We start from the raw sequence: 6,000 nt of genomic DNA, 5'->3' as shown, positions 1-6,000 counted from the left end.
ATATTTAATAAAATTAATGTGAAAAATACTTTATAACATATTAATTCTGTACTACTGTATTGTTGTTGCACATGTAATAACATAACGTTGTATGCAGTAACTCGTGAGTAAATAGGAATATACTGATTCTCAATAATTTCTATTTTCTATCTAATATCTTTGAGATTTGTACATCTATCATAAAGAAATCTCACTCCAAGAAGTCCAAGCTAAAGTCAGTGGACTGTACCTCGTTTGCGTAGATATTTATCATTGTATTATTAGAAATGCATCTCTTACCCCGAGTGAATATAGTGCATGATGATGTACCTTTTAATGTAGGGACAATCTATTATAGTGATCTGTGAAAATGTTTCCACCACTAATAACCGTAGCAGCATCCAGAGAGACGGTTATCACTTACCAGGCTGTAAGAAACTGTAAGAGATTGCAGCAATGATACCTTATTAATGCGCCGCTTACTAATTTCTGTTTGCCTTATGGTTGACTGACAGAGAACGCCTTTTGGTGTTAAGTTCACCATATGCACATGTAATAATATACTTATGCATTAAAGTTTAAATGAATTTATGTTGTTTTGAACGCTACAGTTCTTTATTTATTGTCTGTGCGCAATAAAGAGTTATTACCATTAGGTGGCACATCACCTTGTATCTAATTCGAATTACATAAAAAAACAACTTAATTTAAATAAAGACCCCATGGCAGCATGGCTTTACATAAGCCCCTAATACTGCTACGGTTATTCGTGTTGTATAAATATAGAGTGCACTGTGAGAAATAGAAAAATTGTTATGACTAAGTCGCAGAGTGATTGAAGATTTAAAAAAAAAATCGAATATGATCCTCTTGTAGTCAGTAATATATGTATGCAATACATGTGAATAAATGTAAAATAATTAATCATATTTAATGTATTTAATCGCACTAATGATGTGTTAATTTTCTGATTGTCGTCTGGCGTCCATTAAATTTACTTTCTAAGTATATAATTGTAATCATCAGATGGAAATTAGTGATGATGATGATAATGAAATATAAAAAAAAAAAAATTACGTATCTTCTTCTTTCAGATTGTGTTCGAATTTTTGTGGTAGCAAATTATTTATATATAGTGCGATATTTTAGATTTTTTTTTAGCAATGTTTTTGGTTGTAATAGTCACAAAATTAATTTTGGTGCTGAATATTATTTATCGAAACATCGATATTTTCATTCATGTCAAAATCGATAAGTATCGATAAATTGTCACAATGAATTAAAGAACTATGAATCGTTATTATACGACATTCATATTTAATTTTTGAAAGAGGAATAATGTAACTACCTTAGTGTTTAGCACGCTGCTTTCTACCGATAGTCGCGGGTACGATTCTCGATACAAACACGAGTTGTTTTAAAATAAATTGCATTTAAAGTCTGTTTAGTTTAGGACTAACCTGTGAATTGTCCTGTGTTATTATTAGTAATTATTTATTGTTATAGTAAAATGTTTTATATTAGTTTTATTTATTATAGATATTGAAGTAAGTGTAGGCGGCAGTCATAAAATTAACACAATTCCATTTTTATCATACAAATATTTAATGATCATCATTGTATCACCAAAATTATCATTAATGTGATGAAATATCAAATCGCTGTTAAATAGAATCGGCTTTACATACATTACTATACCTTTCTCTATATAGCCGTGTAATAGTTACAAATATAATTATTTCATAAGTAGTCCGAGTACATTTTTAATTTGGCCGTGTAATAATTACTAAAATGTAATTATTTCGTAAGTAGTCGATGGACCTGCGGTGACTGCTGTAAAGTTGTGATGAGCGAGTTGAGAGATGATATATACATATATATACATCTTTACATAGTATAAAATGAAGTCGCTTCCGCTGTTTGTTCACTTATTTCTTTTAATCTACTCACGGATTTTAATAAAGATTTCAGTAATAGATAGTGATGTATGAGGTAGGTTCATATGTATGTATGTATTTATACATATTAGGGTACAGAAAAGTCGAAAAATTCAAAGATTAGGAATGTGATGCCGCGATATTGCATCCGTGCGAAGCCACGGCGGGTCGCTAGTATATAATGTTATAATGGTTGTTTATAATTATATATTCTACATATATATATATATATGTATAATATATATTTTCACGGTAACTATGCCGTTTACTAGTGAGTACAATTAATAATATTGATCAAATATTTAGCAAAATAATAGCGCAAATAGTGCACCACTGTTTTCTAAGCAGATCTAGTGACGCATTTAATTTTTTATCTATTTCTATACACGTATATGCATTTTTAAGTAATGGAATTTCCACTTGCATGGTGTTTTTTGCATGTTGAGATAAATGTTAATTATATGTTGGATTAATACGATCTGAACAATTAGTATGTCTGTCTTTGTCTATTTGTGTTTGGAATGGTTTGTTATAGGAAATTGAATTTTATTTACTCTAATTAATATAAATTTTCTATTAAATTGCAAAATATAATTGTAAGAATAGCGTTGCGAATAAACTATAAAAAAATATAGAAAATTCATTTTAAATTTAGAACATCAGTGTTTTTTTTCTATTCTTATAATTTTGTATGTGCCAGTAAGACAAGCTGTATAAATGGCTAATGTAAAATGAAGTAATTTTATTTAAATATGAAATTATATGGAATATTGTTTACTTATATGAAATATGTGTATTTATTTCTATGTAATTTGTATTTTAATAATAATTTGGAACCAGTATTTATTATAATAAAAAAATGTAAATATCACTATATGTTAACTAGTCTGGAAATTACATATGAATGTGTATTTTTTTTTGTTTGTTTTTATCACATGAAGAAAACTGAATTACATCATTTTAACAACTATATTTTGTAAGGCTTACGGTTTAAAATGCCATGAAATATTTTAGACTAGAATCCAATATTATATTGTATTTAGACACAAAAAATAAACCAAGGCGTTTCTCTTTTGTAACTGAAAAGATTTCCTGTTGTAATAAATCCTTTATAGCTAGAGAGTAGAGAAAGAAATATTTCCTTTAGTCGTTTTTATTATATTCTTATATATTATAGTATAAGTATAATAAAATAGAAGTAATTTTTATTCAATTTATTATGAATTCTTAGTTAACAGAGAACTCGCTTCTTAGAAAATCCTTGGCAACTAATAGTATAGCGAAACTGTTATATCTGGTTGTGAAACTAAACCATCAGTAAGTCGGGAGGTTTGTAGCTCTCTTCGAACATTTAACTGAATTGAATCCAATTATTCAATCCTATTTTGAAAATATAAAAATAAATAAAAAAAATCATACTTGGAATATATTGTTGTGTAAATACTGTCTTTCAATCGAAAACAGCTAGAAAGAAAAGGACCATACAGTTTAATTTTATAAATAGGTCACAAAAATCGTTATGTTTTTATACTTTAAAAAATCTAGGATGAATTTTAAAAGAGCGATAATGCGATTTTCTCTAAATAATTGACTATCGATTATAAATATAGACTAGCACTATGCATCGGTGCATGTAGTAACCATAGTAGTGGATTTATTACGGTATCTCGAGAAATAAGTACATCAGCAACCGTACTTCTCACCACACGGTGGTAGCAATGTCTAATGCCTCGGGTTGGTAATAGATATCAATTTAAATTGGACAATTCACACAGCGCTGTTTGACCCAAATTAAGCTAACTGAAGCTTGTGCTATGGATACTAGATAACTGCTAGGTAAATACATATTATACATAAAAATACCCAGACCGATACAATAAACATAATGTTTGTGCCGTGCGAAGAATCGAACCCGCGACCATCGGATGTAAAGCGGTGTGCTAGACCGCTATACCACCGAGGTCGTCGAATAGGTTTGTATTTCTTCTAAAAGTTGGTAATAACTTAGATATAATTAACTTTACATACAATGAAAAAGTCACGTGAAATCTATGTTCGTGTAAGTTTCACGTAAAAAGGAGGGAATTGTTAATAAGTTTTAATGACAAATGTTAAGTATGGGTGAACATAGATATAGGCTAAAGAAAGCTGAGTAAAGTCGAAAATAAATTTTTCAACACTTGCTCGTAATGTGGGTCTAATTTCAACAATTTTCGATATATAAGCTAATAAAACGCGTGCGTTATAAACGCTAGTAATGAAGTTATATTCCATAACCGTAATATTAGCTATTATTTAAAATCAAATTTCGAACTTACCGCAGTGCGGCTATGGTCAGTGCACGCTGATTTAAAAAAATAAAACTGCGAGAAAGCAACAGTGTTATACTTGAGTTTATTTAAAACCAAGTGTGTTGGAAACATCGTACGATATAACTTCCTGTCTGGTTCTGATTTTCTGGTACTTTATTTTTGATTCAATAATATTTGATACAGTTATTTACATATGTTCTTTGGCACAAACCTCCTGCATGGTTCTGATCTCCTTGTACTTTATGGTATTGTCTTTAATGAAATTATTAACTACTTTGACAAGTTCTAATTTTGTATTTTCAAAACCTTTTACGTGGCTCTTCTGTCCTGGTATTTTTTAGTACCTATAGATATTTTTTTTATTGGTTAGCCCAAAACTTCAATTGGTAGAGTGACGGCTGTGATAAAAGATGATTAAGTTATTGGCAAATTAAACATTAAAAATACAGGACACCAAGTTTTTAACCTCTTTAAAATTCATCTACTTTGATTTCGTATATTAAAAAAAAAACTATTATAATTTACACTTATAAATATGCTTTAAATAAAAAATGTATTCAAATATAAATTGTATAATTATAATTTATGTATAAATTGTTAGTTATAAAGCAGTTAGAATACTTATTAAACTGAATAACTTTAATCAAGAAACAAAGTGGAGATTCGCGCTAATTCGTTTGCACTATTTTCCCCGTTTTAGTAAGATTTTTCATCGCAGCTCGGTTCCTGTAGGTCGTAGCATGATATTATATAACATTCCTCGTTTAAATAGGCTTAAAAAATTATCAAAATCGGCTCAGTAGATCCAGAGATTACCCACTAACACCCATAACCTCGGAAAGTTTACTTTGTAATAATAATATAGATTTTTCACTTTGCTTCTTTGAGATAAGTTTCGTTAATACTGTAACAAAAGCCTACAGTATTAATGATACTATTATATACCATGTACCCTTTACGACTAACTCTTTATACATATATAAAAATATAAGGGATTGTGAGAGAAAAAATCGGCCATAAAGAAGTATAAAATACCTCGTAACTTCGGAGTTTGGTCTAAGATTGGTGCTTCAAATAATGCAAGATGATTGTAGGTTATTTATTCGCTATAAACTGTTTTCACTGTGTTTTTAAATAATATACTATCACGTTATGAGCTTGAAATGGCGGCCAGTGTTATGCTTTCAAAATGGCGTCCACGCTGTCACAGATTATATAAGCACTAATTTAATCTGTATTCTCTATGTAATTGTTTGACTTTGTAGGTTGTTTAAAACCAGTATCGTTAATAATATTTATGCTTTATGCTCTATGCAACTATTGTTTCTTATTGGGTCATCTACGTATGTTAAAAATACGCAGTATTAAAAAAAAAGAGTGTTAATAAGTAGTGTTACCCATATATGTGATTCTGAATCATATCTTGAATGAATTTGATATTAATTAAGTCCAAATTATAATCATATACTTGGCATTGAATATATTATATTTCTAGCTGTTATGTTTAAAAAGAGGACACATCTAGTTAATGTTGTTTTGTAAATATGCAATACCAGGGCTTCATTTCTCTTATTTAATTTCATATACAAACAAGGGACGTTACTTAGACTTTGTATGGTCGGGTTGTCGATTCCTTGCTCGGTACAAATATTTGTATTTATGAGAATGATTGTTTGTATCTATATGGGAGTTATTTTTGTATATTATGTCTGTATTTACAAAAAAAAGTATGTAATTAATAAGTTGTCTATAGTACTTATACCACAAGCTCT

The sequence above is a fragment of the Achroia grisella genome, unplaced genomic scaffold (genome assembly GCF_030625045.1).
Source record: "Achroia grisella isolate CSIRO2021 unplaced genomic scaffold, CSIRO_AGI_Agris_v1 utg784, whole genome shotgun sequence".
NCBI classification, from domain to species: Eukaryota; Metazoa; Arthropoda; class Insecta; order Lepidoptera; family Pyralidae; genus Achroia; species Achroia grisella.
Note: the sequence above shows the minus strand (reverse complement) of the source record.